The 24,008-nt window shown below is 36.1% G+C and overlaps 1 long non-coding RNA gene across 2 annotated transcripts in view; it reads left to right on the top strand.

Annotated features, from left to right (window-relative positions):
- Positions 1 to 19,962, top strand: part of LOC104852015 — a 23,078-nt gene extending 3,116 nt beyond the window's left edge. The window contains exons 1-4 of one of the 2 annotated variants that reach the window (XR_777371.1): positions 1,620 to 1,775; positions 9,087 to 9,204; positions 13,777 to 13,823; positions 19,611 to 19,962. This is a non-coding gene — a long non-coding RNA (uncharacterized LOC104852015). Of the gene's footprint in view, positions 1 to 1,619; positions 1,776 to 9,086; positions 9,205 to 13,776; positions 13,824 to 19,610 lie in introns of those variants that run through there. The other variant, XR_777370.1, reaches the window with a different exon arrangement.
- Positions 19,963 to 24,008: the final 4,046 nt, after the last annotated feature.

Raw genomic sequence — 24,008 nt, 5'->3', positions numbered from 1 at the left:
GTATATCTATATATCTATGCTGTACTACAACATAACGTATTAATACAGAGAGTTTTATTTTAACAAAACAATAAATAATATAGAACAGCAACTTTTTATTAGTATATCACTTTAATTCCAGGTATATTGAAATTTACTTATTAACACTGCCTTGGTCTTTTATAAACATATGTTTCTTTATTTTCCAAACACTCACAAAAATAGTTTTCATTGTTGTACTGTTAAAAGCTGACCTGTGTTAAATCATCCCTAGATAAACCATTGGAGGCAAGTCACAAAGTAATACCCACCCTTTCACATTTTAATAGATATTGAATTCGGTTTAAGCCTGTCCTAAATTTTTATGTACACTTAATAAGGAGGCTTTACACAGAATGCAATAGAAATGATGAAGATCCAAGTCAAAATGTTGGGGACGGGTAGGCGCGCACGCGTGCACACGCCTCTGTCAAGGAAAGACGGAAAGCAAAGCCTTACGGTAAAGCAGCAGGTGAAGCAGTAGTTTTTCATTGCGTGTTCAGAGAATGTTTAGCTTATTCGCAGGCCACACACCTCACTGCACACAGCTCCAGGTATCTGGTCTTCACTCAGGGAAATATAGCTCAAAAGTCAAGCCTTGGAATTCATCAAGTTGGCCTCTAATATTAAAGGTGTGGCAAATCACTAACAATAAGGCTATGTAAATATTACACATAATATATATGAGTCGGAGAAATTCCGAGTCATTATTTTAAGATTTCTTTATGCCACTGTTTCATTATAAAACCAAAATAAATGTAAAATAATTCTAATTATTTTATTCTCTGCATGATGTATAAAGAGATAAAAAATCAGCATCAACTAGGCAAGTAACTGTCTACTGAATACAGGCTGAGTATAAAAATTCTATAAACAGAATTATTTCCATCACATTTAATACTTTTTCTGAGATAATATGAATGTGGAGAAAAAATAATCGAGGGATTTAGAATATGTTCTCTAATACTATTTGCAAGTCTAAGCCTCTATTTTTCCACAGCTGCCTGAATGCATTTTAAATGTATACGAAATATTTGGGATTATACATATTTCAAGGCCATGAATATGTTCATGTTGTTTCACTTTGATTTGGGGTATTCTTGAAGGGAGCACGGAAAGAGTTACTCAGATTTACGTGACCAAAGCGTGAGGTCCCTGGGTGCTGGTCTCGAGGAGGACTGGCTGCCCTCCCTGAGCCCAGAAACACCTCAATCTGGAGTAAGGGGTACAAGGACTCTGCCGGACTCCCAGCAGAAGTCAGAGCAGAATCCAAGACCCATAGGCCTTTCTGGGGTGCGGCCACTGTTGTGCAGCGAGCTGTCTAAGCTGGCAAGGAAGAAGCAGACATTGGGAATTTTGGAACTGCACGCAGGGAGTCTGCCCAGCAGGACCCGACCGACTCCCCCAGTTGTCTCCGGCTGGTGATGTGTTGCTTCTCTCTGTCATGTTTTCTGTTTACCGCTCCTATTGCTTATCCTTGTAATAAAGCTATCTTTGCGTTCACTTCCACGTGGCGTGGTGTGACGGTCGCGGGCCTCACGCTACCTCCACGGTGTCCCCGAGTAGCTTGGTGCTGACTCTCGCTACAACAACGCTGTAGGATTTCCTGTGGTTGATCTACCAGGAAGATTCACAGAATGGCCTTCACTTAATGAAATCACCATGGGCCAGAATCTGTTATCCGGCCTCAGCATGTGCCCAGGGTGCCCCATCTACCTCTGAACTCAGGTTCCCGTAAGCCGAATTCATGGTGCCAGGTACGTGAGGAACAAAATTAAAATGATAAACAGGTATGGTTATAATTACAATCCGTATTCTAATTACTGAATTAAACATGCATCACGAATTCCAACCTGTAAATGAGAATACTAGTACTCCTGTATGTGCCTTCACTGAGAACTTGAAAAAAATTTTATTTAAGTTTTTATTTACCTTCTTTATGGAGAGTTGACACATATACGTGACACATCTTATTTCTTTTCTAACCCCTTCCTTTTCCCGCTCCCTTTATCTCTTAATCTCCTTCCCGTATGAGAAAGACCCTTATCCCTACTTTTTATCATCTATCTTTAATTTTGTTCTTTCTTTATTTGTTTAGGTTAAAAGAGAAACCACATGATATTTAAGTTTGTGTGTCTGGTTTGTTTCGGAAGCCTGAAAACGTACATGGTAGCAGATCTATGTGTATAGAATGATCAAAAGGGAAACTGAATACATATTCGGAATGTTTTTTGGACCATGTGGGATAAAAACCAAGTGAATCTGCTGAGCTTTCAAAGAAGCTCTACGCTGGGAGAAGTCAGGTCGTCCCTGCCCTTGGCGCAGCGCACACCCCGTGCCGGCTGCCTGCTGAGCATTGCGTCACCCCTTCCCTCCCAGAGCCACTCTGGCCGAGGGTCCATTTTGGAGCACATGTTTTTGCTGACACTACGCGTGTATCCACTGCATTTGTGGATCTGTGCTCTTAGGAAGCATGGAGCCTGCATCTGAGGATGACATTTCAGAGAGAAAAAAGGGGAAAAATTTATTTAAGGCCTCTACTCTTCTCTGTCAACAGTTAATTTCGTGGGTAATTAATCATGATCATTGGGCCGAGCGTGGGGAGTTTATGAATTAAACTTCGCCCCGTGGGTTGTCCATAGGCTCCTAAAGAAGAGAGGGAGGCGCTGCGGTGAAGACAGCAGGCGAAGCGTTGCCCACAATTAGTGATATCATTTGTCCAAGGCCACAGGAAGTTGAAAAGACATAGGTGACTTTGTGAAAATATAGCACACTTTCCTCTGTGGAAAATTATCAAGGGTTGCTGAAGAGCCCCTGCGTGTGAATTCCACAGGTGCTCCTTAGACTAGAATAGATGCAGCGCTTTCATGTTTCTACTGAATGCATTAAAAGCTTTAAAATCAATAGGCTTCTTGGGTAATGCATCTAACTTTATTACTTTTATATTTTTATCGAGTCCTTCATAGGAATTCTAATTTTAATACACAAGAGATGGGAAGATGTATGAAATGAAAACCTTTTTCTTCTCTTTGTCCTTTCCTTCTCTTCTTTCCCCTCTTCTTCCTCCTACTCCTGCCCCCCATCTTTCTGTCCCTCTTCTCTCCCTCACCTTCTCCTCTGTTTTACTTTCCATCTGCATTTTCTTCCTCCTGCTCTCCCACCCTCCACCTCCTCTGCCTCTTCCTCTTCTTCTTCTTCCCCTCTTCCTCTCTTCTTTTCTCTTTCTTTCTTTCTCTCCTCTCTCTTTTCTATTTAGTATTGAGTATGATATTTTTGCAAGAACACTGGTCTTATATCATTGTATATATTATTCATCCTTGACTACATTTGATAAACTAAGAGCTAAATCTCATGTACAACTGAATTACCTAATTCAATTTTTTACTGTTTATTCAAAATATTTTTTCACGTGATTATATGCAAAAAAAGTTATTGTGCAAAAGAAGACAAAAGACATTTATGAACACTTTGGTTTTAAATAAGTGAAACACAAAAGTACAAAAGTGAACACAGAAATAGTAAATTTGTGCATATGTAAGCCACGGAATTTGTTATAAACTTTAGCAATATCTACAGAACACTGATACACACATTAAGAATGAATGGATATAGAATGAATTGTTCAGAAGAGTAAATACACTATATTGAAATTTTGTTCACTGCAGACATGTTCTGGACTGCTTCTTGATTTCAATATAAGTTGTGCTTGATCATAATGTGTTGCTGATTGTATCAGTTGGGATAAAGGATCGTGGCTGATTTGATGAGCTGTTGTCTCAGATGTTATGAAGATGAGTATGTCTGTGGGTCCTTAGAGACCCAGAAGCTAGAGCACAACTATATCAGGAAGATTTGGGTGATAACACAAAGATTAAACCAAGGACAGCCCGACAACAAAAACAAAAATGAGAAAACACTTAAGCAAGACACAAAGACAGACTTCCAGTTCACCAATGGCAAACAGTAGGGCAAATGAGGATGAAAAGGCTGATAGTAAACCACCAGGAAACCCTCAACTCAAACACAAGAAGTAACAAAACAGATCAATCAGGCTCTAGAAAAATTCATGAAACATTTCCTTTTTCTCTTTTACTTTCCTTTTCAGTTTTATTTTAGGATTCCCTATTTTTAATGTTCGTACAGATATTTCTTTAGCTGTCATACCAAATAGTTTCTCTGGTGTGAAAAACTATAATAGTACACAGGATCCTAATGAGATAATTAATAATGTGAAATAGGAAGTAAAGGGCTAAAGGTGTAGGGAAAGTGGGAAGGGTGGGGGAAAGGTAATAAGGGAGAGGAAAAAATATGAGAAATTGACAAAATGGAAATAAAGTATTTGTAAATGGGGAGGGGAGGAGGGGGTGAAGGGAGGCCAGGGACAAGGGGAAAAAATGAGAATCAAGATCTATTATGTAAAGGTACAGGATCCCAATGATGAATGTAACTGTATTGTATACCTAGATTGTACCAATAAAGTCAATAAAAAGAAAAAAATTAAAATTCAAGAATATGGAATTGGGACTAAAGAAAGATAAAACATGAAACAAAAGGAAGATGTTAGAACAGAATGTTAAATCTAAACTCTATGTTTATTATTTATACATAGTATTCAAATTATTGCATATGAATGTAGTTGTTCTTGCCTTATTTACTTATTTATCTTTGTATTTTATCCATGTTTTTGAGTTTAGCAAGATTCTCAACTTTTACAATCTTTAATTTTCTCAAGTATGTAATGACAATAATTGTGCTCTATCTTTAAGGTTATGATAATGCAGAAAAATATCAAAAGTCAAAATATAACACAACACATTAGCTAACACATAGATGTAACATGCTAATATTGTGAATACAACATTCATACTGTATAACACACAAATAATGGTTTCTAATGTCTCATGTGGTCTAGAAATTATCAAGGAGGTACATCTTATATTTCAAAACTAGTGTCTATATTAATGAATCCTTTTAAATGTGTAGCTTTTAAGCAAATTAAGTAAGCTCAACCACACACATTATAAGTTCAGAAATAATTTTTAAAAAGTTTCAAAACCACAAAAACAGGGGCAGGGGATTTAGCTCAGTTGTTCTGGTGCCTGGCTCACAAACACAGGACCTGAGTTCAATCCCCAGTACAACCCCCCACAAAAAAAAACCCCAAAAAACCCACAGAAACAGAATTTGAAATATAAAATTAACTACAGTAATTATGCTGATTATATATGCTTTTTCTTACATAGATTAATTTATATATGTATGTATTACTGTATATTTGTTTTCTAAATAATAATCAAAATTTTCATAAACCATTAAACCCATGATTTCTTGTTAAAAAATAACAAAAAAACTGATGTTATTTTATACTCATGAATTAATCTTATCATTTATGTAAATGTTATTGTTAGAACTAGAGTATTTATTAAGAATCCATAAAGATAAAAGTTTCTATATTTTGCCAAAATATAATTTATTAACAAGTTTAAGTTTTTAATTTTTAAACAAAATAGAACTACTTATCCTATTTAAAATAGTCTTTTGCATTACTATATATACAGCTAAAAATAAACTCACTGTCAACAGTTTAATTGAGCTATTTTTCCCTAGTAGACATTGTTAATAAAAAGCCACAACATATTAAGTAAAGTCATAGTTAAAATTGAAGATTGCATTTAGTAAAAAGGAGAGGTAACCCGATTAAAATTCATAATGAGTGATGCAAGCAGCCTTTCCCATATTCAGTGTTAAACTCTTTCTGAAGTTTAATTTTAAGAAATCATTCACAAGTAAGAAGCCATTGTTTACAAGGGTTTTTTTGTTTTGTTTTATTTTGTCTTTTCTTTTCAAATATCAGAGGACTGGGGAGTCAGCACAATGGTTCCACTGCCTATGTAGCAAGTGTAAGGTCCTGAGTTAGATCCCTGGAATTAAAAAAAAAATCAGTTAGAAAGATTGTTAGAGTCTATAGACAAGTTCAAATGGAAATGTTACCTTTGTTGCCTGCCTAGCTATGGTACCCATGAGCTCTATTTTTTTAGTCCAGCTATGGCCAGGAACATGTGAATAATTCTGACCCAAATGCAAAACCAAGTCACCAGCAGCAATAGAAAAAAAAAAAATCACGTGTTGGGGTCACGTATCAAGCATTCTTTGTGTCTTCTCTTGGCTTTACTAAATCATGAAACGTCTTCCAAAAATTCAAATTACCAATTTGAAAATGAACCGAGACCTCGAAATTCAGGTAAACTACTACAAACTGAAAAAAATTAAGTCTTCAAGTTGTCATTGGTCAGCTTCCCCATCATTGGGACAAGCCACGTGACATCTACAACTTGAAGGAAGGAAGGGTTATCTTTTGCCTATCCTTAGCTAGCTCCAGTGCAGGACTACCATGGTGTGAGAGCACGGAGAAACAAAGGGCCCACTTTACAGGAAATACACAACCCTGTGACACTTGTCCTTCAAATGGTCCTTCCCTCCTAATAAATAGCACACTGAGCTGTGAACATGAAGAGCTAGCACCCCTATCATCCCATTACCATTGCACAATTTCGGTTAACTGGTACACCTTGATAAGTATGACTCTATTTATGCTTAGGGAAACACCCCTTACATTAATTTGTACCTCAACCAGAGGTAACTAGCACTGTTGAGATGGTACCCCCCCAAAAAAATGCTAGTTGTTTGCATATCATCAAATGTTAGTTTTCATGCCATAATACTCCTTACTAAATACACCTAGTATTCTCTACAGCCCTTTTCCTGAGCTTCTGAGCAAGGGCACTGCCAGCTCCACATGCTTGGAGTGTTGCAGAAATAATGGTTATGATCCTCATGGAGTCACCAGCCAACAGTCAATGTGATGTGGGTAGCGATGCTCAGGTGTGTGCTAAGTCTCCTTGATCTAGCTAGCAGGACTACAGTTCTGCTGCCAACAGCAACAACCCACTGGCTGAAGCACACTTTTCCTAGCCGGTATTACCTGCCCTCTCTCTATTACCTCCTGAATTCCTCCAAGGGAAATTATTTGAACTGCAATCATTGTTTCCATTTCTACTTCTGGAGCAAACTACCCCTTAAAAAACCTATTAGTATCATGAATCCTTCTTTAATGTTTCCACTTACATTTGAATAGCAGTCCACTGATGCTATATGTCCTCAAATTACTCAAAACTTGACCTGTAAATCACACATCAAGTGCCACCTTTACATGTTACTCTGTTCATTAACTCCAAAATGTGATTTTCTTTTGTTTTCTCCAGCATTTAGAAAAAAAAATCATTTAATTATTTTGTTGAGCATGAGAGAAAGTAATTAACTTTTATTGGAGATATGTTTTATTTAAAAAAAAAGCAGAATCCTTAAAATCAGCTCATTGTAGCATAGTAAATTGTTCTTTCTTTTCAAAGTATGCATAGAATGAGACTAAGGGACCAGATTATTACAGAATTATTCTTATTCAAGCCCTGTGACCCCTGAGTGACACAGAAGGTTGAGTGTATGTTCCTTTCTGCGTGAGTGCTTCCATTGGAAAAAAAGCTTAGTGATTTGATCAAAGAGCTAAAATTGAAAGGTTTTCTTTTTTTTTATGTCTTTTTTTTCCTGATAGCTTTTCAACAGTAGAGGGAGCTTTTAGCTTATATGGAGCTGAAAGATATTTTGACTTTTCTTCTTTTTTTTTTTAAGAGAAAGAGAAACCGAACATTATGGATCTTTCAGAAATATATTTTACAGATATTAAGCAGTCTCTGATTCTATTTTTATGGTGACATGATGCCTTTTAACTTGTTACACTCTAGAAGTACACAAGCAAGAAAGAAGCCTCACTTATTGATAACTTTAATTTAGCTGAAGTAGTTTGGTCTCTTTTGTTGGCTTATTCAATATGATTTATAGTTTGGATCAGTCTGAGAATATTCCAGAGCTCTTAGAATTATATTCTTACTGTCAGATTTTCATGTGCTAAAAAGGAAAGAGACCATTAGCAAATGGTAGTGAAATTACCATTTAAATGACACAAATAGTATTCCCAAGATGAGGAAATAAATAAAATAAGTGTGAATAAGGATGACCTTCAAAGAATGATGACGAGAATAATGCATATACGCTGTGCGTGCATGATGAATTTAAAAGCTTTTTGAGTAAATGGTCAATTGACCTGAAGGAAAGCAATAATCATATAGAAATTTCCAAGACATTTCAATATACAATGGCTTTCTCTTTATAGATAATGATTTATTGTTTCCTTAACAACCTTGAAGTTTGAAATTGTATGTGAACACAAGTCACTGGAATTATATTCAGTAACATGATATAGACATGCAGACTGAAGAGGAGAGAACCTGCTGAGAAATCGTTTACTTGTCGGAAGCCACTTTCTCTTCTTGACTATTTTTGTGCCAAAAATTGCATAAAGCTTTGTTTAGCATCCCTCAGAAACAGCAGTCTTATTTCTGAAACTATTTATAAAGGCAGAAGCAAGGCTGAGTGAAAGTAGCACAGCTTTCAGCAGTGAAGTCTGGCTCATAAGGGAGAGACAGAGGCATGAATTGAGTATCTCCTGTGTCTCTGACTCTTTGATATGTTCTTTATATTTATTGTCCTTTGCTTTGACTTTCCAAACAACAGTACAATGCATCATAAATTCTGGTAATAGTATGGTCTGCAAATGGAGACTTTAGGTCAGAATTTCCAAACTGCCACTTTGAAAATCTGTAATCTTGGACAAGTCACTTAACCCTGCTAATGCTTCAGTTCTGAAAACTGAAAAAAAAAGGCAGGGGGGAATAGTATCAGTGCCCATACTAAAAGTACTATAATAATGATAATAACAGTCCATATATTATAGATTTATTGAGGATTGTAAATCTTTTTTTATTGGAAAAGTACCCACATTATTATCCAACAAATAATGACCACCAAATAGTGGAGGAGGGGTTGTTTGTTTTACATTATCACTGCACACTTAAAAGATATGTAGAGGATAATGAGGAACTTCTAATGGATAAATTATGTATTAAGATTTGAATCTGAAACTGTTATAACATGTATTCTTTGCTCTTGTATAGTCGTGATGCTATAAACTACCCAATATCCTGCAGATGAAGAGTCAATGGACAAATTTAATTGAAGGCCTGTGACATAAAAGACACCTGATGTATATTTGCACAGAACATGAATGCACAAGTGAGTGAATAATACCCCTGACTTTTGACTCTTGCTTCTAGCTCAGATGTATGAAAGCCAATTGAAGGAAAGCCTTTGATCTCCTTTGATAAGTCAGATGAGGGCTACCATCCATATCAACTCCAAGTTTATTTCAGGGATCTCAAATAGTACAAGTAGCCAGATAAAGGAAAGTACTTTAAAAACTATAAAACACCTCTGAGGTGTATACAAGGTGCTTCTGGCAGGTGTTACTGTGCATGTTGAAAAATAAAAGTCAGTTTGAATCATGCCATTTGTGGAATTTTGGTAAGAATCTAAATTCTCTAAACATCAGATTGCTCGTATCTCAAGAATAAATGAGTGTCATTGCTCACAACTTATCCTGAAAAATAAATGTGGCTGATGGCGCATGTAAAACACTCAGTTAATCCTCATCATTACAACTGTCAACACAAAAATGTATCTTGTATCTTGTATTGACTGGATGTTGCCGTTGCAAAGTTGGTGATATTACCAATGATACTGTTTTATCAGGGCTACTTTTAGATATTATTTCTTCAGAGAAATAATAAATATCACAATACATCCCTATGCCCCTGCTACAATGTCAAATGTTAATTTACATAATCTTTCCTTTCCTGATGTACCAGGAGCCCACTACAGGCAGAAATGATAAATGGGATGCAAGTTATTTAGCTGCCTTTTTGATTTAAGACATTTACTGCTTAAATATAGACAACAAAGATAATGATTGACTCAAAAGTAAGTTTTACATTCTTGACTTCTTTAATAATCTAATCTAAGGATACATTTTTGAAGAGCGCAAGAGCCACTCTTAGAAACTGAAGACTTCAAAGATTACCTCATTTAACCCTCCCATATGCCTATAAGAGTTGGATCCTAGCTATGTATTTCACATAGAAATTAAAGATTGGAATGACAGTCTTGACTCCCATTACTTCTAAACCACAAAGCTCTATGTCTTTATATAAACAGAGGGTTCCTAATGAAGGAAGAAAGTCATGCTTACACCTGTAGACTTAAAAATCAGGCATGATCTGATCTCCTCTCCTGTATTATTTTTTCAGATAGTTCGACCTTTTATTCTGCTTTGAACGTTTCTTCATTTGAACTACCATTTAACACCTATTTTGATCAACATTATGGAACATCACAAGTCATGCAACACAATGAGAAAACACTATAATGTAATGTTCTACCACAGGGAAGTAACATAAATACACATCATTTTGCTATCATATTCTGAAAGCTCAGACTGATCAAATGGTTTTGTACTTGTCTGATCAGAAATGGTTTCTAACAGAAAGTAGTATTGGAGCTGAGGTAATAAAGGCAACGAAAGTATGAAATGAAAGAAAATTATGAAGGAAGGGAGCACATTTAGTTTTATTAGGAAATTTGAACTCATGCTGGGGAGTGTGGAAGATGAAATATATAAACATATTTGGGATAAACAGGACATAGTTGTGATTTCCGAGTCCCGATTTGAGGATCTGTGTGTAAGAACTGACATTGTGCTGAGCAGGTTAAGTCTCACCCTCAGGACTGGAAATCGAATTTCCATTTGCTGGGAGTCCTGAGGGCAGACAGAGCTCAGATATCAGACTCCTTCCCAGCAACAGCCTTCACCCAGGGGCAGTCTGATTTGGCTCATAGGTGTGACTTCCTTATCTCAATTCAACATGACGCTGATAAATTACTTTAGCTGTTGTGAGTGTATGGAGCCGGACTTCTTTATGGCCCAGCACACTCTCTTGCCGTCCCTGGGAGTATTTCTGAACAAAGAAAACGCACTGGGCTTTCTCTGTGCTCTCAACGACACCCAGTATTGCTTGCATTACCTCAGATGCTAGGGCTTTCCCCAAACCAAACATCCTGCAATTACCTGCAAACACCACCTGGTGACATACAATTCAAATCGATTCTGCCATTACATACTTGAAAAGAGTGTCAAATCTCACAAGTTGTATGTGGAGTCCCACGGATTTTCCCCACTTCAGAGACTGTTGTCGAGTGGGGAATGCATGTAACTTAGTTGGTAGAGCACTCATCTAGCATGTTGAAGACCCTGGGTTCAATCCATAGCACAAAATACAAAACAAAACAACATATATCCAGAAACCCATTGCAGTTAAAATCATCACCAGTACTTGTAACTATAGGCTATAAATCAGAAGTTCCCCATGACTCACTTTTGGGTTGCATCATTAGCGTGAACGCTTCAAAGAACTAAGGGAATACTTCCATTTGTATCCACCTATTTATTAGAAAAGATGGAAATCAGAAGCAAGTATATGGAGATAGGCATAGGATGAAGCGTAGGGCTGTGGGAGCAGAGCTTCCGTGAATTCTCCAGTTGCATGGCCCTCCGAGCACACTTACTAGTTCACCAGCCTCACGTGCACTCCAAGCCACATCCTCTTGAGTTCATTAGGAAGCCTTGGTATGTAGATGTTAGTGATGAAATCACGGCCAGCTGATTCATGAGTAACTTAATCTCCTTCCCTCTTCCTAGCCCAGAAGGTCAGAATGTAGGGCTGAAACTCCCATCCCCTTATTCATCCAGCTGGAGGGGGACAGAGAACAACTACATATTTCTGTTTCTGTAGCTATGTAAATCCATTGAAAGGCAGGCACAGCCACAGCCAAAGAAGTTTGTTTGCAGTTTTAGGAAGTGCAAGTCAGGAGACACAAATTCAAATGACCTCTGATTTCATGTTCTGTGGAAGGCACAAGAATTTGTGAGCTTATGTGTGCAAACACTACCGGTTTGTTACAAAGTACTAACTATTCTTTTATAAGAATGGTAAATATTGAGAAGGAACAGGAACTACATGACTGATAGAAGATTCAGAAAAGAATATATAAATACTTAGTGAAAATGTCCATAAAGCTAGAGTTTGATAGCATCTGGACACTCGCCTGGAGTCTCTGAACAACATGTAATTATCTGGACATCCTAGCAGTTCCATCTGTCTGCAGGCAGAGTGGAGCTAAACCAAGTTCACACTCCCAGGCAGCACCTTCAGATGTGCCTTAGTCCTGCTTACTGACGCCCTTCCGATTCCTTTGGAATCTTCCTTCAATCGTGCACTCGATATGTGTTTTGCTTATTTGTGATGCACGGCAGCAAACTCAGGCCCCTGCACATGTGGAGAGTACTCTACTCTACCCTTTGGTTAAGAGTGTACTTTATCACAGGGTCTCACTAAGTTGCCCAGGCTGTCTTTCTCTCCACCTGTCACCGCCTTAATCTCCTCTGTCACTAGGGTTCCAAGGGTTTACAGTATCTCCTGGTTCATTGTGAGTTTCTTTACATTTTCACATTCCGTGTACACTAATCCTCGTTTTACAGTCTACTTGCTTGCGAATCTGAATTTGAATAGTTGCAGTCCATGAAGAACTGGGGAATTATAAAATATTCATTTTTCATTAAATTTTTATTTGTACACGTTTGCAGTTCTTGATGATTACCTTCCTTGCAGGAAGTTGGTACACGAACGTAACAACCAACTTTTTTCTTCCTTCCCTTCCTCTTGTCTCCCTCTCCACTTCCTCCTTCTCTTCCTTCCCTTTTGCAAAAGAGCTGCCTCCCTGTTTCCTATTATCTGTCCTTTGCTCTGCTCTTTGTTTTTATTTTGGGTTTCTTATAAAAGAGAAACCATAAGATAGTTAAGCTCGTGTGTCTTATTTATCTCACTTAACTTATGGTCTCAAGGTGCATCCGTTTTCCTAAAAATGACTCAAGTGTGTCATTCCTTATGGTACATTGATAGTCCACTGTGTATAAAGGGCACATTTTATGAATCCATTTAGCTGTTCACGAACGCATAGTTTACTTCCAAGATTTAGCTCTTATGAGTTGTGCTGCTACAAACGGATCTGCATGTATCACTCTAATAAGATGTCTTTAACTTTCAGGAAGAAAATATTTTTATGCTTAAAGTAAAACAGTCTAGCAAAAAATCTAATGCTTGTATTTCAAGATGGTGAATTACCAGGCTGGGAATTTAGCTCAGTGGCACTGGGCCTGCCTCTCAAGCGCAAGGCCCTGAATTTGATCCCCTGTATCAAAAAATAAATAAATAAATAAAAGGTTAATGCACATCTATCTTTCCAAAGCTTGAACAGAATGATGTAAAAGTAATACTTCCATACTGTCAACCAAAAACACACACACACCCACAAAAAAGAAAAGAAAAATAAAAAAAGAATAAAAGGGAACCATCAGTGGAATTGAAAGATTTTTTTTCTGCAAAGTTCTGCAAAACAGAAAGAAAATGGAAGCTAGCTTTCATGAAAATTATGAAAAAATATAAACGTCAAAATGAAGTAATTCATATCAAACCCTGACAAACTAGAAGCAGAAAAACATAAGCAAGAACTGGTCATTGAGTCCTGACAAAACTTATTTCAAGAAATTCCTGTGCATCCTGCATGTCCTATACACCCACCACGTACCCTGATACAGGGCTTATTATGAGGAATGCTTTTGGCTGCAGTATTTCATGTAATCCAGCCTTACAAGGACAAGTGCCTAACGAGGTCTTTTCCCACTGATGTTCACAGGCTGATTGTTGTAATGAGCTTCTGTGACCAATGAACTTCATTTCAAGGTAATTTAGTTGGACTTCTTTTGTTTTTATTTCAAAATTTCTCCTTTTCCCCACTCTCTTGGAATTGTCTATACTTCTTACATTGTGCATGTAGCCAAATGCAACCCCCTTTGTTATTACCAAATAAAATATGTTGCTCTCTGATAAAGGCCTTCCCTTGATTTTTACTATTGTTACTGTTTCAGGTTTATGACAACTAATAGAGAGAGCTCAAAATACGGCCAGAGAGGGCTACTGTAATGGAGAAGGCAAAATGGTAAAATAGCAGGAACAAATGAAATGCTTCTCCCAATTCATTTTATGTGTTAGAAGTGAAAGAGATGAATACAAAGCTTACAGTGCCTTTTATTAATTGTGAGAAGGGAAAGGGAAGAGGTTTAATATATGTAAACTCAGTTCTTGTCTTTCCTAACAGAGCATCAAGAGATAAAATAAATCAATTATTTTAGGAAAGACTCAGTGTGAAATCTCTAAATATGGAGTTGTTTCCCAAAAAGCAACAGTTTAATAAAATGAACTTGGAGTGGGACATGCAGGGGCGACTTTCTTTTATGATTTGCTCCTCCGAATTGTCTTTTATTATTTATTCTTATCTTTTTTATCCTATATTCTTAAGATAATACTTAGAATAAGGGACGTGTTAAATGAATAGAAGGGATGAGGAGGGAAAGCAAGCATATAATTAAAGAATTAGGATTCTATTGAAAGCTCAGATTGTGATGGTAATGGAAAACATAGCAAACATCCTCAATATTAGTTTTCCATGTTTCAAGTAGTATAAGAATAAATAGTAGTCAGCAGATCACTTGGTCAAAGAGATCATTGTTTTTCAGTGTTTAGATCCATGTATGATATATTCTAAAATATATTCAGTAAAGTGCTATAAAGGTAAGAAGAAATTCTACTATTTAAAGAAAGAATATCATGAAAAATTATTTATTTTGCTTCCTGTTCATCTGGCTCCTTCCCTGTTCATATGAAAAAACTGATGCAACTTGAAATAGGAAGAAAAGGGCTAAAGGAGTAGGGAACGTGGGAAGGGTAGGTGAAAGGTAATAAGGGAAAGGAAAAAAATAGGAGAAAATTAAAAAATGGAAATACAATGTTTGCAAATGGTTGGAGAGGAGGGGGTAAAGGGAGGGCGGGGACAAGGGGAAACAATGAGAACCAAGACCTGTCATGTAAAGGTACAAGATCCCAATAATGAATGTAACTGTGCTATATACCTAAAATGTACCATTAAACTCAATGAGGAAAAAAATTGTAAAGGTTTGTTATAGAAATACAAAATAAACACACAGAATACATTTTTAGAAAAATTTCTAACAATGTTCTTGCCAGCCAAATGCTAGAGACAGAGAGGATGTAAACATTGAATTAATCTCATGGAAATCTTTAACAAGGGTAGAGAGAGAGAGGGGGAAAAAAAAGAAAAACTCTCAGAGACCAGTGAAAGGGTAACATAAGGAACTGAAAAGTGTAGAGAGCATATTGAGGTCATGGCCGTAAAGGGACCTCAAGGCCAAAGTAGAAGAATTTCCCTTTCACATAGAGCACATAGTTTCCTATCAAACACTGACTGTAGATCACCAGGGACTCTCAAGACAAAGACTGTCTCCCATGAAGTGAAACTGTCTGTGTTACCATTAAAATTAACTTGTGCAAGTAGACATTTTTGCCTGCAACTAAAGGCTATTCTTAAGCATCCCCAAAGCATAAAGAGTGCTAGACTTCTCCAGGAACTGTGAAAGGATGTACACTGGGAGGAAGGAAGAAGGCACAGGATCACATGGGATTGCTATAATGAGCCGTTTAGCTGTGAGTCATACAATGGCAAATCATCTCTATATTCACGTGTCTATAAACGCTATTTTGCTCAAAATAAGTGAATTGAGAGGAAAAGGCAGTTTTTTTATAGCAACCTTGGGTCCTCATATAGAACAAGGTCTGCAGTTGATTCACATCGACATTTTTTAACTTAAGAGCAGTCAACTTTTTAATTTAAAACTTGTAGACTGTAGACTAGAAATATCCCATTATATTTCTGGAAGATTTTTCTAAACGCAGATATAGAAGGTGAGTATAAATACATGTAAAAAGCACTGGTATAAAGAAAACTATCTCTCACTCTTTCTCACTAGCTTTACTTAGAATTTCTCTCTGTGAGAACAGGAAATTCTCTTCACACATAAAAATATCAAAGCTAGAAAGAACATACAAACTGGCTTGCCACAGTCTCTAAAATATTTCAAAACTTTTGTCCGTCTCTTTTTTTTCCTTTCTTTAGATAGTCGCTTTCTTGTTGTTTCATTTTTTAGTCCTTCTTCGATTTATATTTGAAAGGCTAGCCAAAAATGAATGCATTTGAAACCTAAATACCTGTGCAGTAAACTGTGCTCACAAAAGTGACTGAAGTTGTTTGAATTCCAACTTCATGCTGCTGCTAGAAGCTCAATGTTGCCATTTCTCATCTAATATCATCTCCCAAAAGCTCCATGAAGTTATCGGAAATGACTCTGAGGAAACCATCTTCTAGTGAACCCGTGGGCCTTTGAACATACCTAAGTCTTATCCAGGAAAGCTAAATCATATTTTATATGTATACAAATAAAACTGTCTTTTAACTCATCTCCAGCTTCTGCCTCTACCTATTAGAGAAGACATATGCAGTATTTTTAAATTACATGATATTTTGGACTCAGGCCTACATTAAAATAGTGGCTTTAACACCCCCTTACGTATGACTATTGAACATTTTATAATACTTTCCTACTTTATAAATTGTGTAAGATACAATTAATACATTGAGACTATTTAAAATATTTAACACACACTTGCCTTTCAATGAATGTTTGACTTTTATTCTCTGAATGACAAAGACGCAGCACAGAGTAACTCCAATAAAGGGCAGTACTTATGATTAAGCTTTTGTAACATTACAGAAAGTTTGTCTAAATGCCTTCCTTTCACTATGTTCTCCCTTACTATGTTAATTGGTACTTACTTTTAAAGATTCAGCTCTGATTCCATTCATAGAAATATGATTCTAATATTTTTCTTCTAAAATGTCTGGATAGCCCTAGAAGGGACTGAGTTCTCTTGTCTTTGTCTCACATGGTACCTTGAGCTTGTTACTGTTAACGGTAGTTAAGACAATGTAATTGTATTTTGCATGCATATTTATCAACTGTAGGTAAAGATGGCCTCTCAATTATATTCATATTCCTTATCTGACATTATTCATAGTCAATAAAAATTGAAATAAGCAAAAAAAAACAAAAACAAAAACAAAAATAAAACTGTTTCTTGGTATCTCCTTAGCACTTAATAGAAAGGCATATGACAATTCTCAACTGTTCCATATATTCAAAAAAAAAGTAAATAAGGTTAAAATGTTTGCATTGTTATGTAGCTTTATTGAAAAAATTTAATGGGAAAATTTTAAGATGAAAAGAAGGCTTTATTTCAGTTAAGCACTTTGTAAACTTGGAAGATTCAGTCTTTGGTATAAAGTCAAGGTGCATTTTTTTTTTTAATTTTAAAAGAATGAAGGTCATGCTGTACACTTAAAACTCACTTATGATTTTATGTTTCATTTTAATGTCTTAGATATTAGGAGCTAATGTATCACACATGGAAATTCAAGTCATGACACATTAGAAATTATCAAGTACTATGGAAGAAATTTGGCCTCTGGATAATCCATTAATGTTGATAACCTAGTGATTTCCTTTGATATATCATAGAATTAAAATGAATGTTATAGTGTATTATCCTAACCATAATACTTTATCATTCTACCATAAAAGTTTTAATTATACTGAGATAAGAATTTTAACTCTAAAATTACTGCAGGAATATATTTAATCGGATAATGATATAGTTAACTATTTAAAATTAACAATGAATAATTGTTTTCAGATACTTGGATAGATACAGTTTTCAGGGGGAAATAATGCAGGTCTTACTATATAAAACTTTGCTGAAGAAGTGATGGCCATCAGATGAGTGCTAATATTATTCCATCACAAATAAGACTTTGATCAAAAATTAAATTGCAGTCATTTTATGGTAATTCCGGTGTCTGTTTATTAAATATTGTACAAACAACATTATTTTCTAGACACATACACTCCCTCTATATGTGAAGGTTTCAGGGTTTAGATTACATTCTTCCCAAGGAAATCAATATTACAAATATGTAGATCATTTTATTCACCGTAGCTGCCAAGGTCAATTAGAATTGGACCAGAATAAATACCAGACACTTCTTTTCTTAAGGTGACAATTGTTTAAACTGATCTCGTTCTGAAGTAAATCTACTTTAATCCACTGATTTAATGCTGCCAACTTTACAAAGACACGGGTAAAGAACTGAACCAGGGCCAGAAAGTTAATGGGAAAAGAGATTTTAAGGAATCTCTGTTACGAATAGGTAAAATATTCAGTTTCTTGGGCAGTTGACAGTTCAACACAAAATGATAAGAGAAGACAAAATGGAAGTGATTCAAAAGAACCATCACCTAAGTATATCCTCTGCAGCATTAAGTCATCAAAGTTTGAAGCACGGAAGTTATTGCGAGAGTCACATTTAGTCACACTGTATAACGCATCAATAAATGGTTTGAGTTCTGTCTTCACAGTCTCTCTCCATTTGTCTCCAAAGCATAAATTTAGAGGTGTCTAAAATGTCTTTGAGAGAAGAAACTCCACATATATTTTGTTTACCCCCGATAATGTTCCTGGATCCAGAGTGATATTTCTAATGGAAATATGCATATTTCACATCATGCTTTCTGCTTAAAAGCATAGAAAAAACTTCCTATTACTCTTACATAGCAATTCTAAGTGTTTATCTTCTTATATGAGGCCATGAATAATATGACCTCGCCTCTCTTTACAGTTCAAACCCGTGGTATTTTTTCTCATCAATGTTAATTTTATTTTTTGAAATTTCTTTCAAACGTGATGCCCATCAAAAGCACTTGAACATTTCCTTCACTTACTTCAGATGCTCTCATTTATAATATTTTTGGCCGAGTAGTATCATATAGAGCTCTCAGCTCTATTGCTGTTTGCTCTTTGACCATTTTCTTGAACTCTAGCATGATTATGTATTTTTTAGCACCAAGGAGTTTCCTTTAATTGTACTGTTAAAATTATGTATTTGTAGGCTCGCTTGTGCATTTGTATGATTGACACCACCCACTGCTCTAGTAAACTTTGACCTCAATGAAAAAAGACATCATATTTATTTTTCCCAAAAGTGTGGTCTTAGTTACTTTTCTCATGTTGCTGAGACAAAATACCCATCCCTAGAGGTTAAAAGCGGAAAGCTTTATTTAGCTCACAGTTTTGTAGAGGTTTCAGTCCGTAGTTGGCTGGCTCCAAGTCAGACATGGCAGAGAAGCATGGCAGAGGAGAAACAGTTCATTGCACACACAAAACAGAAAAAGCAACAAGAGACCTTCACAGCATCTCCCTGCCCCTGTTATTTTTCCAGAATACTTAGGGCAAGTAGCACTCACACCCTTAATTCTAGTGCACTTGAGCCTAGCGTTGCACTATGAATCAAATTCAGCCACCTCTGGAAAACCCCCACCTATGACTGTATAAGGGTTTGGGGGACATGTAAACACAAATAATAACAAGTGTATGTTTAATACTTTGTATGATTCCAAGCGTATAATACCCCTCCAAGTGACTAAATCAGTGACTGAGTGAATAAATAAATTAATGTTCTAGAAATTGGGGTTAAATTAATAAAAGTGGATATAACTGTTCCAGGCCCACGATGAAAGCTGCAGACACTGAGGCTCAGGTTATTGTTTCATGCTCTGCCATCTGACAAGAGAACCTCTACCTGAATATTCAAGATCCCACAATACAGACATATGCGAAGCCAATCCACAGCTTTGATTTCAGACAACGGATCTGGAATGAGCCGAATCAATCAAGAACTGACTCACACATATGTGAATGGGAAAAAAATCCTTACTCTAAGCTATTCAGTGTTTTAAATGTTTGCAGTAATGTTACACATAAGTTCCTAATGAGCAAATATGTCACTGTAGAAATTAAGGCCATCTGTTGAAATTATGCAGTGGTTATGTACATCTATGTGACATGTAAATTATGTGCACACCATTATGTATTAAAATGTATTTTACTAATAAGTGATATATAAAATGTAATTATATATGATTTATAAATACAATAAAATATTTAAACATATGTATTTGAATACTCCTTACATGTAAGTATAGCACATAATATTGACATCTAACTATCTTTACTCTTTGCTTTCTAAACAACAGGAATCTCTAATACTCATTCAAAATTCTTGAAGTTTTAAAATTAAAATGAGTTGAATTCATCCACGCTTAAGATGTTTTCCTTATTTTAAGTTTCATACTTTCTTGACATTAACCAATCATACTAAACTGAGTGATATTTTATTGTTTGTATCTAAACTTACTCCCTGGAAGGAAATGAGCCTTAGATTCTTTGAAATTTGTGGTTTCTGCTAAATCACATTCCTGTGTTGGGAAGAGAAATGTTTATAAGACTTAAAAATAAGGACATATTTTGTTTTCACCTGTTCCTAAAAATTGAAGTGTAATTGGAATAAAAATTTATATTCAACAGCACTCCTGCACTGCCTTGGTGAATTGCTCTGACTTTCTCTATGGCTGATTAAGTAGTGGTTACCTGCAGGGTGGACATTCTCATGAGTGGTAAGACAGAGTCTATTGCTAGAATCACATGCTGGTGCTCACAGGCAAAGCTGCATTATAGTAATACATAAGAGTCATCTTTTTAAAAATAAAATATATAGATTCCAAATATTCCAATAAGGCATGTTCAGTTAGACTTTTTTCAGACTACTTTAAAATTCAACAAAAATTAATGATCACTGCACTACTATTGTCCTTTGGGAGTAGAATTTAAGTGTCTGATGATTCTTAAAAGATGCTGATGTTCAGACCCACCCAACCAAGTTTGGTCATGGGGCCTATGCGGATATGTTTTATTTTTATTTTTTAACCAGGATGGCAAATTTTATTGTGCAATTTAAAAACAGAAAGCCAGGATTTCAGTATGTATTAAGTTCCATTGACATTTCTGCTTCAGATAAAGAGTTTCACTTCCTCAGCTTTAGATCTCTCTCTCTGCATGAAGATTCAGAGTCACAAAAGACAAAGGGACAATATTCACTTTGCTCATCTTTTTGGGACCAACTGCTCTAGAAGACAGAAGATATAGTAATGTACAGCAATAAGTAGTATTGAAATCTACTTGTAACTTGTAAATTAGACGCCATCCTTTATATTTTGTAAGGAAAGGTACTAATTTAATTTTCATAAAACATTTGCTTGTCATATCTAGTCTTCCAGGTAAGATTTGGGTTATAAATACAAAGTCAAATGAATTCTTCCTAACTAAAACCATCCCTTCAAAGAGATAAAGTAATGTTCAAGTCTAATATCAAAGAAGAATATGCACATAAAGATGAATTCAAAAACCCCAGTTGGCTCTGTAGGTTGTAACAGCAATGCTTGGTAGTTAATAGTGCAGCAGTCTAATAGTCCCATATCTGGTCATAAGCCCTCCAATGATAAGAGAAAAATGAAAAAAAGGCCAAAAATCAGTGAATCCAAGTCATCCAAGTGTTAACATATTATGGATTGCTATTCCAGTGTGCCCTAAACGGAAGCAGTCCACTCTGAAGCATCCCTGGAGAAAATCAGGAGGCCATGAAGTGGTGTCCAGTATAAACTATGCAATATTTATTATCTCATAGGAAGGTCCTAGGACCAGCACAGATGGCTCCACGGAGGGCCCAGGACTGATATGTGCTGCACCTCGTTGTAGGCCTAACCACTCAACTGGGCCAATCGTACCTAAGTTCCTGGGCTGCAGTTTCATTCCCAACATAATCCAGTGGGTCTTCACATTCTGTGCATTCATCAGGCCACGTAACCACTCAGAACCACCTTGCTGGGAAACGGTGGAGATGTGGTGTCAACTCCAAAGCCAGATCTGCTCTTTGCACCCAAGTCATGTTTTGTCAGGCCTTTTTGCAGAATCCCTGGCACAGACACCTATTAAAAAGCTTCAAAATGAATTTTAAAATATGTTCAGATTAAACAAATCTTGACACTGGTCAAATTCCTTTCAATGAAACTGTGCAAACTGAAGCCTAGAAAAGTAAAATGAGTTCTAAAAGGCAACCAAGGAAGGCAGATTAATTTGTTAGCACAAATAGCACAGTATTTTCTCTAATACAGTGGGAAAGGCCTTTTCTATAATACAGGGTGAAAAGTATTCTGTCAATTAGCACCATTTTTCTGTATAATTTTGTTTGTCCTGATCAGCTAATATCAGATCAACATTTAAGTTCAATTTTATAAAAGAGCTAGACATGTCCTCTCCTATTTCATATTTTTCATCGGTGTCTTTAATTTGAGAAGAGTAACTTGTCTTGGAAAATTTAAAATTTAAATTGTGTCACATTTAACTATGATGTGAGACCTTCTAATGATGTAGTCTGCACTCCGCTCTTCCACTGGAAACAAATCAGGATTTTGTTTTTATATTCACTAGGAACATTGTTCCTCATAATAACTGATCATTTAAAAACATTTCTGCTATACGTATTTCATATATGCTGAGGATTATGGGGAGAACAAATGAAGATGGCGGAGAACTGAAAACAGTGTAAAGAGAGTAGGACTGTTTACCAGTGCAAAGGAACAAAATGTTGTCCAACAACAGTACATGGAAATGTTGCAGAATTCCGAGGGACAAGAGAGAGACCAATGGCAATCAGGAGGATTCATTTAGGTTTTAGGTGAACACTGGCTCAATGGACTCCTGTCCAGAAGAAGAGCCCTGCACAAAAAACAGTTTCAGTTTTTACGAAGTTGGTCAACATGGAGGTGGTCTTTCTGGGTGGGGGTAGAGGAGACTACAGGAGCCAACAAAAAGCAAGTTAGTTATGTCTCACAGGATAGCAGTTTGCTCCTTGTGAAAGCTGTGAGAGCAGGACATCATAAACTTTGTTTATAAGACATACTAGCCAAGCTGATCTGTACCACAACGAGTTACAGCTACTGGGGAGAAGTGGAGGATCCAAGGATGACGGGCTGACCAAGACTGAGAAAGACTTATTTTCCCCTAAGTCCTGCCTCAGAACTATGTGTAGAAAATAAACCTAAGTAGGGCCAGGTTTTAGCTCAGTGGTTCTGGCACCTGCCTCACAAGCACAAGGACCCGAGTTCGATCCCCGGTACAAAAAAACAAACAAACAAACAAACAAACAAAAAACAAACAGAAAAGAAAATAAACCTAAGTAAACATTGAAGAGAAATCTGTATTAGTACATTATTTTCCTTGTTAGTTAACCTATTCTAGAAGAACAGAGCTATAATAGGTAATAAATTCAATAATTGTAATAGATTCACCAATTCCTGTCACAATTCATGCCTATCCTGATATAGTCACAAGTGTAGCATAGAGCTGAACATGACATATATTTTATCTAGAAAAAAGTAGAAAATACTGGAATGAAGCATCCAAAATTAACTGTTATACTTTCAAAGTTTTTCTTTTACTTTCAAAAGAAAAATGCATTTTAAATCAATGTTGCATATTTCAATGTTTTATTTGAAAATTTGTAGACTTTGTATGTTCTATTCTATGCCTGCACTTGTCACAAGAGGGAGTATAGACACTGATATCATTGGACAGTGAAGATCTCTACTAAAATTAAAGTGCTTACTGGGGAAAAGCAGCTATTTGCATCATTGGACAAATAGACTATTTTATTAAAGATGATTATGCTAATAATACCATTTAAATTTAATGTTATCTGAGTCATTTGACTGGAAGACTCAAAAGTGGCCAAAAGATCACTACTTTTCTTGCTATTTTCACATCTATCTCTGGGACAGCAGATGTGTTAATGCCCATTTCACTGCAACAAGGTCATTTTTAATGAACGGGAGTTAATTAGGCCCAAATGTATTTCTTTTGGTGCAAATGGTGTTATTGCAATTGCATAGTCTCAGACTGTTGAGCATAGACAGAAAAAAAATTAAAACTACTCACTACCAATGTCAATCTAGTACTTTTAATAAAAAGAAATTCCAGTGTGAATAAAGAAAAAGAGAAATGTCTAGA

The sequence above is a fragment of the Fukomys damarensis genome, unplaced genomic scaffold (assembly GCF_012274545.1).
Source record: "Fukomys damarensis isolate Sample0158 unplaced genomic scaffold, DMR_v1.0_HiC HiC_scaffold_1, whole genome shotgun sequence".
Taxonomy (NCBI): Eukaryota; Metazoa; Chordata; class Mammalia; order Rodentia; family Bathyergidae; genus Fukomys; species Fukomys damarensis.
The sequence above is the reverse complement of the archived record's forward strand: the minus strand, read 5'-3'. Positions and strand labels throughout refer to the sequence as shown.